General features: G+C 22.8%; 1 long non-coding RNA gene across 3 annotated transcripts in view; it reads right to left on the bottom strand.

Moving 5' to 3' along the window:
* LOC122510375 overlaps positions 1-12,822 on the bottom strand; it is a 46,201-nt gene that overhangs the window by 22,505 nt on the left and 10,874 nt on the right. For all 3 annotated transcript variants that reach the window (XR_006302435.1, XR_006302437.1, XR_006302436.1), the window contains one exon: positions 8,435-8,611. This is a non-coding gene — a long non-coding RNA (uncharacterized LOC122510375). The remainder of the gene's footprint in view (positions 1-8,434; positions 8,612-12,822) is intronic.

The raw sequence follows: 12,822 nt of genomic DNA, 5'->3' as shown, positions 1-12,822 counted from the left end.
ATAAATCCTATTTTCTATTTCACAAAAGTATTTTAATTTTTATGAAAGTCAGTTTTAATTTTTGATGAAAAAAAATTCTAGTTTTTAAACAAAGTCGGTGTATATTTAATAATTCAAGAATTTTTAAAAATTATTTCAATCAATGTGAAAACAAATTTATGAATAATTAAATTCTTTTTGACAAGTTTCTTTAAATTTTTTGAAAATAATGTTTTTTTAAATAATTTTAATTAAAAATTTGAAAAATAATTGAATTAAACAAAGAATTTTTTCGATTTTTTAAAATAATAATAATAATAATAATAATAATATTAAATTCTTCCAAAGAATTTATAATAATTAAATTCTTGAAAAAATTTTTTTAAAAATAATAGGGGAGACTGGGGCGAAAAGTTAAACTGCCAAAACCGTTAAAATTCATTATCTTTCGAACGAAAATAGTTAGAGCATTGCAATTTTAATTATACAAGGGTGTTATCACCCTAAATAAATGTCCGGAGTTGTGTGCAATTCTGTTTATTTTTGTGGTGTCAATATTAAAAGTTTTTTTTCAACCTACTTTTGAAAATTTGTTCGAAAAAGAAAATATCAACTTTTAAGTATATTTTTTGCATTTTTTCTCACCGCGATTTTTTTACTTCATTATTTGGGTCCCCTGAAGAGATACCTACATGTATTTTCTAAATATCTTTAGTCAGATTTTTTATATTTGTTGTTAAAGCCAAAAACGCACCCTGGGGCGAAAAGTTAAATAATGGGTGGGGCGAAAAGTTAAATGTATTTTTACATGTTGTTAAAAAATTTTTTTTTATTTTTCGTTTTTTTGGGTTTATTTATTTAAACATTATTTATTTGACATTTGGCAAGTACTCTGTCAAAAAATAAGCCGGTTCACGTGAAATAAACCAAAAAATTTTTTTTTTTTTTTGAAATTTTAATTTTTTAACTTTACAACTATTCTAAAGCTTTTGTCAAATAAACAAAGATCTTTTATTTACTAAATTACTTGTTTACGTATACTTTAACTTATCTACTATTTATCACCTATCAGAAAATAGTTTTAGTAGGCTAAAAATAGAATTTAACTTTTCGCCCCAGCATGGGGCGAAAAGTTTAAAAAAACAAAATTTTCAAAAAAGGAGAAAACATGTATTTTTTGCAAAAATATCAGGAACTTTTTTATTGAAAGTTGTAGAGGACAAGTTGCCCTACAATATTGATATACAAATATTTGCATCTAAGCGGCTTATATTGCCAAAAAAAAATCATTTATGCAAAATTTAACTTTTCGCCCCAGTCTCCCCTATTCCAAAGAATTTAATAAATCTGAAGAATTTTGCTATTTATGGAAATAATTGAATTTTTCAGAAGAATTTTTTTACAGTTTCTAGAAATAATTGAATTCTTTCGACAAATTTTAATAAAATTTTTAATAATAATTACATTTTTCGAGGAATTCGATTAAAACTGTATTAAAAATAATTTAAATTCTGCAATGAGTTTTACTATTTATGAAAATAATTGAATATATTGCGAAGAAATTTTTAAAAATAAAATTATAATTACGATGACTAAATTACCATGATTATTTTCGAAAAATTTAAATAAAATTCTTTAAAAGAAGTTAATTATTTTTAACGAATGTAAAGAAATTTCAATTATTTCAAAAATTTTCAATTATTTGTTTATAAAAATTTAATTATCTTGAAACAACAATTAAAAAATCACAAAAATCTTATTTTTCAGAATTTTTAAAAAAATTTTGCGAAAATTCAATTTTATTAAAAAAAATTTAAGTGTGTGTGTTTTTTTAAATTAACTAATAAAAATTTTAATTATTAATTTTCGCACAAAGAAACATGAATACATTAGAATGTGACTCTTTATAAAATTCAATTATTTATCAATTATTAAATTAAAATACTTTGGAAATTCGATTTATTGAAAAGTTTTTAATAGAATTCTTTAATAAATTTTATTATTTTCAGTTGAATTTTACAAAATTTCCATTCATTCGATAATTTGTTTTAAATTTTATTTACGTACTATATTTGAATCAGTGACTGATTTTTTACTATCAAATTAATTATTTTTAACTAATTCAAATTTACAGAACCGTATAAATATCTATAAAAATTGAAATAAAAAGCGATTTTTTATAAACAAATTAAAATAATAAAACTTTTTTTAATTTGGTGAAAAAATTCCCGGTTTGACATAAAATCAGTAAAAAAAATAACTGAAAAATGAGTGAAATTTGACTAATTGAATCAATCAAAAAAAAAATTTACTAAAACATCAGTTCATCTTTTTTCCAGAAACACTTTATTTTTAAAGCAGACAATCTTCTTTTATTTGCGTTTTAAAATCCGTTTTCATTAAGTTTTCTTTTGTTACGCTTTCCTTTTGTTACGTCTGTTTTTAAATTTTTCCACAACATATAAACAAATTCTATGTCTTTTTAAGGTTTTTGTTTAGAAATTTAAAAAAAAGGTCAATGTCTTTTTATATTTTTTAATAACTATAAAAATCCCTTCAACATATTTAAGGAACTTTAAAAGAAAAAGGCAAATTCGTAATTCGCTTTTGTAGATTTGTATAAAGAACTTAATCTCCAAAACTTTAAATTCTCTCTTTAAAAAGCCGAACTAATCAATCATGTCTTTTTAAGGTTTCTTTTTAGAAATTTGCTAAAAAAAAGATTCAGTGTCTTTTCATATTTTTCAAAATCTGTTAAAAAAAAATCCATCAACCTATATAAAAAAAAGAACAATTCAACATATTTCTTCACTTAGTACTTTTAGTTTTAATTCAATTCAAAATATAGTCAAGTTTTGAAATACCGCGCAAGGACATTTATTACGCAGCCAACTATAATAAATGTCTCCTACTCTACATAACAATATCTATTAAAAACAGTTTTTGATATTGCTCTTAAAATGGAATTTTTCAGTTGGCAAAATAAAAACCTTAACATAAATTACAATCGGTCGCGCATTAAACTTAGAAAGGGGACATTAAGGTGCGTTTTCTTTTGTAGGGAAGAAGTTTAAATGAAGCATTTGTATTTAAATTTATGTATCCAGTATAGTCGTAAAACTGCAAAAATGTTCTGATTGAGAATCGAGTATCTCGTTAAAGCGTAAGAGTTAAAAAAAAGAAGAAGAAAAAAAATGCATTTTCGTATTGATGTATGGTAATAAAATGAAAGGTGGTAGAGGGGGATACACATATTTTCAAATCTATGATATCTGACTTCACATGTTACTTTTCTCACCGTTGACAATCTGTAAAGGGAACAAAACTCTCAAGCAACACACATATGGTTATAGTATATTTTCGCAAAAAAGAAAAAATGAAAAAAGAAAAAAAGATTGTTTGAGTATTGGCTGGTCTCAGTGGCAGTAGCGTATCCAGACTTGCGTTCTTATAATGTTTTTCCAGGATAAATGGGCTTTCCGCTGGGTGAGGTGATTCTATGGGGTTTGGGTTACCATGGTAACCCCGTAACGCCATTAAGCGGGCACAGGGTTTCTCTCTGCTCCGAGTCAAGGTTCGGTTCTGGACGACGTTAAGCGAGAGGGAAAGCAAGATAAAATGCGAGAAGGAAACAGAGAGAGAAAGGAAGTAAAAGGGAAAAGGACAGAGAAAAGTAATAGGGTAGTGAGAAGAAGGATGGAAAAAAGGGAGGATAGATGGAGCAGAAGAAGGATGGAAAAGGTAAAAAGAGATGAAGAAATGGGAGATGATAGTAAAAAAGAGAAACAAAGAGGGAGAGCAGCGATACTCCATAAAAATAAATAACTCGCAAGCATAGAGGTATAAAGGTGATACGTGGCTCCCCATGAGCGAATAAGGGGAAGGTAGTTACTATGGGCTTTTGGTAACACGAAACTGTATTTATCCGACAGAGAATAAAATGAAAATGACAATAAGGAGAAAGTCGATGTTCTTCTTTATTTTGACAGTGTTGGGTTATTTTCTATACGTCATTCACGTGTTGTAAATACCTATAGGGGGTACAAGGACCAAAGGGGATTGAATCTTTTTTCTCCGTTCATTTTTCTTCAACCTCATGTCATCACTAGCACACAATATGTCGTCAAAATGAGGGTGTGAAAAGTAGCAAAGTCAGGTTCATTTGATCCTTAAAAATCAGGTTTCTATTATAATCAAAGTAATCGGATTCATCATCAGGGTTGCCACAAAAATTTAAATTTTCTTTTTTGCCTCACTTTTCCCTAACACAATTTCTATTTTCTAGACAATTTTTACACAATTTTTACTTTCCCCCTGACCCTAACGAATCTTTTTTTAAAAGTAATGTTGCATCTTGTATTACCAGGGTTGCAACAAAACTTTAATTTTGTTATTCCCTGACTTTTTCCTGATTTCCAGACGAAATAAAAACATGAGGAAATCGATATACGAATATTGTAGCTATAAATTCAAATTTTCAAAGATTTTAATTTGAACCCATTTCAAAATTCAATTATTTCTAAAAATTCGCACAATAACTCTTCTAATATTTAATTATTATCTAAAATTTTACCTAAAATTCAATGTTTAATAAATTTTTATTAGAAAACTTTTCGAGAATTCAATTATTTACATGCAAGAATAAATAATTTATTTAATAATTGAATATTTCTTAGAATTGAATTTTTATGAAGAATTTTATCAAAAGTTTTAAAAATAATTCAATTCTTTCGGTGAATTTTAAAAAAATTGTAAGAATAAATGCAATTTTCTATCATAATAATATTTAAAATTTTATAAAAAATAATTGAAATTCTGCGATAAGTTTTGTTATTTATGAAAATAATTGAATTCTTGCAACGAATTTTATTAAAAAAATTTCTAAAGAATTTTATTTGTAAAAATAATTGAATTCCGGAGAAAAATATTATTATTATTATTATTATTATTATTATTATTATTATTATTATTATTATTATTATAATTATTATTATTATGTTATTTTATTATTCAAAATAATTAATTTCTTGGGAAGAATTTTATTCAAATTTTTTTAAATAATTGAATTTCTCAGAATTTTTCAAAACTTTTTAAAAATAATTAAATTCTATCGAGAAATTTCATTAAAAAAATAATAACTTCCAAAATAATTGAAATCTGCCAAAGAATTTTAAAAAATTCTTTTTTATAAATAATTGAATTCCTGTGAAAATGTTTATTTTTGAAAATAATTGAATTATTAATTAGGAAGAATTTTATTAAAATTACCTACTTAAATAATTGAATTTCTTTTAAAGAATTTTATTTTTTACGAAAATAATTGATTTCTTTCCAAGATTCTTACAAACTTTTTGAAAATAATTGTATTCCTAGAAAGAATGCTATATTTTACGAATATAATTATATTCTACGACCAATTTTATTATAATTTTTGAAATTTATAAATCATTTTATCAACAGTTTTTTAAATAATTGAATTCTGAAGAAAAATTTTATTATTTGCAAAAAATAATTGATTAATAATTTAATTCCCATAAAAAATGTATTATTTGTGAAAATAATTGAATTCTTGAGAAGAATTTTATTAAAATTTCTTAAATAATTGAATTGCTTTGAAGAAAATTTTATTTTTTACGAAAATAATTGAATTATTTCGAAGATTCTTACAAACATTTTTGACAATAATTGTATTTCTAGAAAGAATGTTATATTCTACGAAAATAATTTTATTCAACGACCAATTTTATTATAATTTTTTAAATTTATAAAGTATTTTATCAAAATTTTTTTAAATAATTGAATTCTCAAGAAAAATTTTATTATTCATAAAAATATTTGATTTCTAGCGAAGAATTTTATTCAAATTTTTTTTAAATAATTGAATTCCCATAAAAAAATGTATTATTTATGAAAATAATTGAATTCTTAAGAAGAATTGTATTGAAAATAATTGAATTGTATAGGAAAATTTTATTAAAATTGCAAGTTTATTATCTAAATTTTGTAAAGAATTTTGGCAACATTTTTTTAAATGATAGAATTTTTAGAAGAATTTTATTTAAATTTTTCAAAATAATTGAATTTTTCAGAACTATTTTCAATTTTTTTCAATTTTCTGAATTTATTTGAATTCTTTGGAGAAACTTCATTAAAAAATTAAAAATTATGGAATTGGTGCGAAGAAATATATAAAAAAATTGGTATGTATTTGAATTCCTGTGAAATTTTTATTAAAATTTTGTTTAAATAATAGAATTCTTTTGTAAAATTTTATTAAAATAGTAGTTATTAAAAATAATTGAAATGAGGAAAATTTTTGAAATTTTGCCAAGAATTTTATTAAACAAAATACACAAAAATTCAGAATGTTCTCATAAATTCTAAAAATTTAATTTTTCCAGTACTTTTATTAAAAATCCTTGACTTTTCCCTGAATTCCCTGACTTGTGGCAACCCTGATTACAGAAAACAAAGACGAAAAATAGTCTACTTCCTACTCCAAACAATCTGTTTAAAATCCAATTTAAAAATCGTCAAATAAGATTTATCTACTACCGATAAAGAAAAAACGAAATTTATAGGAAAAACACACACCAAGAAGAATTTGTTCTCTATCAAAAAACACACTATCTTTATACTGTGGTCCTAATTTTTTATCTCCCGCTGAAATCTAGAATGGTAGCCACCCTGTCTAGAAAGAAGAGTTTGGGTTCGAAGTCCCGACAACTTATCATCACTTTCATTTCCGTTTTATCTGATATTTTATCTTTCAGTCTATTTATAAAAGAAGCTTCATTTTAAAGTAATTAACAAGAAATGAAAAAGTCGACATCTTTATTCAAGACCAGAAATAAAAATATATAATTCTATACCATATTCTTTTAATTTTATTACTAATTTTTTTCATTCTATATTTTTATTCTCTTCACTTAGTATAGTATTAATTTTATAATCTCTTTTCATACGAAAATAGAGGCTACAGAAAGGTTACGTCTGACCTAACAGATTTAATACTACTGAAGAGATGTTAAATATAGAAAAAATAAAGGTACACGAAATAATTCATTCGAATTTTGATTTAAATATTTCAGTATTGTAAGAAGTTTAAATTTATGCTTTTCTCATGCTGTATCAATTTGAATAATTAAATAAACAAAAGAATATTCGCATAAAATAGTAAATAAATACTACAAAATAATTTATTTCCAGACATACCGAAATAAATGAATTTTAAATTGAATATGTATTTTCTCAAATTCTATATATTTGAAAAAAGCACATTATGAATTCCACCCAGATATTAAATAATTTTAAACAGTTAAAATATTTTAAAAAAAAATAAAAATAAGTTACATTTATGAATATATAGAATAATTTTAGTAAAGTTTAAAATTTTTCATGTTATGATTTGAACTCAATTAATAACAAAAATAAGAAATGGATTGTAAATTCTTAAGGAAATTGAAAAACCAGATCTAATATCTACAAATGGAACGTCTGTCAATTCCACTTCACTACCTTACTAGAATCGAAAGCAAAGAGAAATGGAAGCAATTTTCATTTATTCAAGAATTATATTTCCCGTTCGTTTGTCTTTTTATCTTTATTTATATATTGAAGTAATAAAGTCAATTAAAACGGAGCATTAAAAATATATAAAAGCGAGAAAAAAATAGAAATTTTTTGTCGTTATAAAATTGCCTGTTTTTTCAAAATAAGAATTAGAACAAATTTTCAAAAGGATTCGTTTTAATTTAGAGCAAAAAAAAAAAAAAAAAAAACTGAAACTAACTTTTTCATTTAATCCTAAACTTTCAACCAGTTTGCTTTTTTAACAGGTAAAAAATATGGACAGGTGTAAATTTCAAAAATTTTGCTCTACAATCGTGAATAACCCCTTTTTCGCAATGATTAAAAAACTTTACTTATGCAAAATGTAGTTTAAACTTTTTTTTCTTTTTATTTTCTGAAATTTGATAAAATTCCGAAATAAAGATCACTTAAAAAAATATTAATTTTTGAAAACGACTTTCCAGTTTTATTTTCAGTATTTAATCTTGAATTTTGACCCTAAAAAATATTTTTATTCACTCTAAAAACAATTAGATACGAAAAAAAAATATTTCTAATACTTTTATTTGTAAATATCTTTAATTGTAAAATTATTCGAAACTCTTCCATATTAAATTATATTTTTTATAGGTATTATATTTTATTTTTACTATATTATATTCTTATTTAATTTATATAGTACTTTTAATAAAATTCTCTCACTTTTCCCTGAATTTCCAAACCTCATTTAAGGTGAAATTTGTTTCAGAGTTTATTTACTTTGGAAAAAATGAAAAAAAAATTTTCAAATTAACAGAAAAAAATAAACTTTATACCAATGTTTTAATTTAATTTTTAATTTTAATAAAAAATATCAAATATCATAATTTTTTTAAAAACTCACCCCATTGTATGTTTTTTTTCGTTTAATATCCTCCTCAAATTCTCCTTTAAATTCTATTTTTTACAGTTTTTTATTTTAGCCAAAGATCACATGGATTTCAAATATTCTTATTCCCTTGAAGTAATGTTAAACAATTCTGGGCCATCGTATTAGTACAGTCTTAATTCGTCATTGATACTGAAAATGAAAATTAAATTGTTAGTTTAATTTAAATTTGACTCTTATAAATTTAATACAGTTTAACAAATTTTAGGTTATGTTATTTGAAAATAATTGAATTCCTGTAAAAAATTCAAATAATTTTGTAAATAATTGAATTTTATCAAAGAATTTAAAAAAAAAATTCTTTGAAATAATTGATTTTTTCGAGGAATTGAAATTAAATTTCTAAGAAGAATTACATTTTTTGAGCAATACCTGTAAAATTGAATTAAAAATAATTGAAATCCCACAATGAATTTTATGATTTATGAAAATTAAATAGTTGCTAAGATTTTTATTAAAATTTTCAAAAATAATTGAATTCCTGACAAGAATTTTATTATTTATGAAAATAATTGAATTCTTGTGAATAATTTTATTATTTCAGAAAAATATTGAATTCTTTATAAGAATTTTTCATAAAAATTGATTTAAATAATTAATTTTTTCGAAATATAAATATTATGAAAATTTTATTTTAAAATGTTGTTATTAGTGAAAATAATTGAATTATTGTGAAGAATTGTATAAAAATTTGATTAAATAATTAATTTTTTCGAAATTTTTAGTCAAATTTCCTAATTTTTAAACGCTTTTTCGATGCCGCTATAGAGGTCAGTGACAATGAAGGAGTTCATACAGAAAAAATAGGATTTTGTCTTAAATTGTTCATTATAGTTGTGAATTTCACCAAAAAATAATAAAGTTTATAGAAATAAAAAAAATAAATAGTCGTGCAACAATTTCCAAACAATTCTAAATTTCCAATATGGCTTTTAAATATCTTTGTCGGGTACAAATGTAAATGCGGAATCATTAAAAATATTAAAATTCACTTGCAACCATGTCCTTTAATTTGCGCACTCCATATATACATATATATTGATGTACGTGGAGAGCACATTCTTCATTAATTAAAGCGGTGTTACAAGTGGCATTAATTGCGGCGAAAATTGACCATTGAAACTTGGTACAGTGTGCCTTAATCTCTCATTAGGTTTATACAGGAGTAACGAGAGAACTAGCTCCTGGACACGCCTATTCGTTTAATTTTGAACAATACAGAAACCAACGGTCGTTTACTTCCAAGGGTTTATATACATATATATAGTTACTTTTAACACCGAGACGAGTGTATATAGACACAAACCCTGCAAGTAGAACGCTTTTCAAAGGGGGTTTTCTGAGCAATTACAAAAGTTTCGTCTTCTTCCCGTAAGATATATATACACACACACATTTATTCTTGTTTTTCTTTTAAACCACCCACCAACAAACCGCCCAGTGAGAACTAAGTAGGTCGATAGGTGATAAATTTGAAAGTGTCTCTGGTAGAACTAACTCCCTTTGCATCGCATTCTCGTGCGGTTATCTACCGCCCATTTTATCTTGCAGATAATCTCACCTCGCATAAATCGGGCGAACCATTCAGGCCTTAATGGGGATCGAGCCTCCAACACCCTTCGAAACAAATTAAATAGTGCTTTGTGCTTTTCATCCCCCAACTGTCTATTGTGAGCTTTCGTGAAAACAGTTTCGGGGACTATTGCATCTCCCATAGATAATTGTGATTTGTGAAGACTCCCGCTGAAAGGACAATTCTTAACAGATTTTTTTTTTTTTTTTTTTGCTCTCTCTTCTTTTAACAAAGATTTATGAATTGATAAATGACAACTAATTAAATTGTAGCGTGTAAAAAAAATTCACATCTATAAAGTTAAACAAGTCATTTTGATTTATCAATCAAGGATAACAGGAGAATTTTATCGATTCTGATTTACTCTAAAAATGATTAAATGCTCAAAAAAAATGTTCTACTACGTTTATTTACGAATTTCTTCAATTGTAAAATTATTCGAAACCATCAATAACTTTTTTTTTAATAAATATTATTTAATCATTATTATTTTTCCTAATCAATTAAGATTTTCAATAATTTTCAAACATTAAAAAATTCAAACCTTTTTGAAATTCAACAACTTATAAGAATGATTAAAAACATGCATTATAATAATTAAAGATGACCGAGTGATAAAATCATTATTTTATATTATAAGAATACTGTTACTGTAACTTCTTCAAAATTATTTTATGAAAGAATTCAATTTTTTAAAAATTTTTCGAAAAAATTCAATTATTTGCTAAAATTTAAATAAATCCTTCGAAACAATTCAAATATTTTTTTAATTTTTAATAAAATTTTTCGAAAGAACCCAATTTTTTTCTAAACAGTTAATAAATCCTTTCAAAACAATTCAATTATTATTATAAATAGTAAAATCATGGCAAGAATTAAATAATTTTTTATAAATAATAAAATTCTTCTCAGCAATTCAATTATTTTCAATACAATTTTATTAAACTACAATAATCAAATATATTTTATTATAATTATTAACAGACACGATTATTTTAAAAAGTTGAAAAAATTCTTTGTTTAATTCAATTATTTTCAAAATTTTCAATTAAAATCATTCAAAAAACTACATTATTTTCAAAAAAACTTAAAAAAAATTCTACAAAAGATTTTAATTATTTTCTAAAAATTTCAATAAAATTCAATAATTAAATGTTTAATGTCAATTAAATGTTTAATGTCAATTAAATTACAAGGAATATTAAATTATTCTCAGATTTTTTAATAAAATTCTTTGAGAGAATTCAATGATTTTCAATATTATTAATTTTAAAGTTAAAAATATTTAAAAAGATAAATTATTAAAAAAGTTAAGAAACAAAAATATATATTTTAACTGAAATTAATTATTAAATAAAATTTTATTAAAAAATTATACAAGAATTCAACTATTTAAGTACAAAATTAAATATAATTTATTAAAGAATTGAATGTTTCATAAAGAATTTTATCAACAAATTGTTAAATAAATTTTTTGTCGAATTTTAATAAAATTTTTAAGAATAATTACATTTTTCGACGAATTCAATTAGAATTGTATAAAAATAATTGAAATTCTACGATGACTTTTATTATTTATAAAAATAATTAAATTCCTGAGAACAGTTTTATTATTTATAAAAATAATTGAATTATTAAGAAGAAATATATTAAAAATTTGTAAATAATTGAATTCCTGAGTGATTTTTCTTAATTACAAAAATAATTAAATCTTTGCTTAGAATTGTATTAGATTTTTATTTAAATAATTGAATTCTCTTGAAAAATTTTTATTAAAATAGTAGATATTGAAAATCATTCAATCGAGGAAAATTTTTGAAAATAATTGAAATTTTGACAAGAATTTTATTAAAATTTTTGAAAATTATTGAATTTTGAATATGAATTTTATTGTTTATAAAGATAATTGTAAATTGAAATTTGGGCGTGAATTTTCTAAAAAATGTTATCATAATTGAATTTCTGCGAAGAATTTTATTACTTTTGAAAATAATTGAATTTCTGCAATAATTTGTAACTTCTCCAAAATTCAATTTTTTAGTGTTTCTAACTAAAATTCTTCTATAAATCGATTATTTTTAATAATTAATTAAATATATATTAAAAAATTGAAATTATTCCAAAAGAATTTAAATTTAAAAAATTTTTCAAAAATCCGTCTTTAAAATTTCTAATTAAATTAAATTGAAAATTGAAATTTTCTAAAAGTTGTTGTGTGTGATCTCAACGTTAAATAGAAAACACACATCTTTTTTTCAATTAATTAAAAAAAAAAAGCTTTTAAACTCTCTTTTCAATTTCCCAAGTACTTAAATATATAGTTTAGTCACGATTGATTTTTATTGAAGGTAATTTACAGATATTAAAATATTTTTATCAAGTTGTTTTCCCCTCTTTTCGCATTAAAAGGGGAAAAAATAAAAGAAGATAAATAAATATCAGAATTGTCAAGCATTCGAGCTTTTAATTAAAAAGTTTTAATTAGTAGTTGGGAAAAAAATGTCTTGCACATTTCAAATATTTTAAATGACCGACGGTTAGAGTGAACAAATGAAAAGGGTAGTGAAATTCGTATAATGTTTTTTTCACTCTCTTTTTTTATAACCAAAAATGTAAAAAAGAAAATTTAAACGAGAATAAAGCTAAAATATTTTAGCTTTATTCCTTTTGTGATGATTTTTATAATTACAGTGCGTGTTTTTTTTTAATTTTATTTTTGTAATTTTTTTTAATAAAGAATATTTTTAATTTTCCACTTTTAGATTCTTTT

Source organism: Leptopilina heterotoma, unplaced genomic scaffold (genome assembly GCF_015476425.1).
Source record: "Leptopilina heterotoma isolate Lh14 unplaced genomic scaffold, ASM1547642v1 Lhet_68, whole genome shotgun sequence".
NCBI lineage: Eukaryota > Metazoa > Arthropoda > Insecta > Hymenoptera > Figitidae > Leptopilina > Leptopilina heterotoma.
Note: the sequence above shows the minus strand (reverse complement) of the source record. Positions and strands in the feature narration are given on the sequence as shown.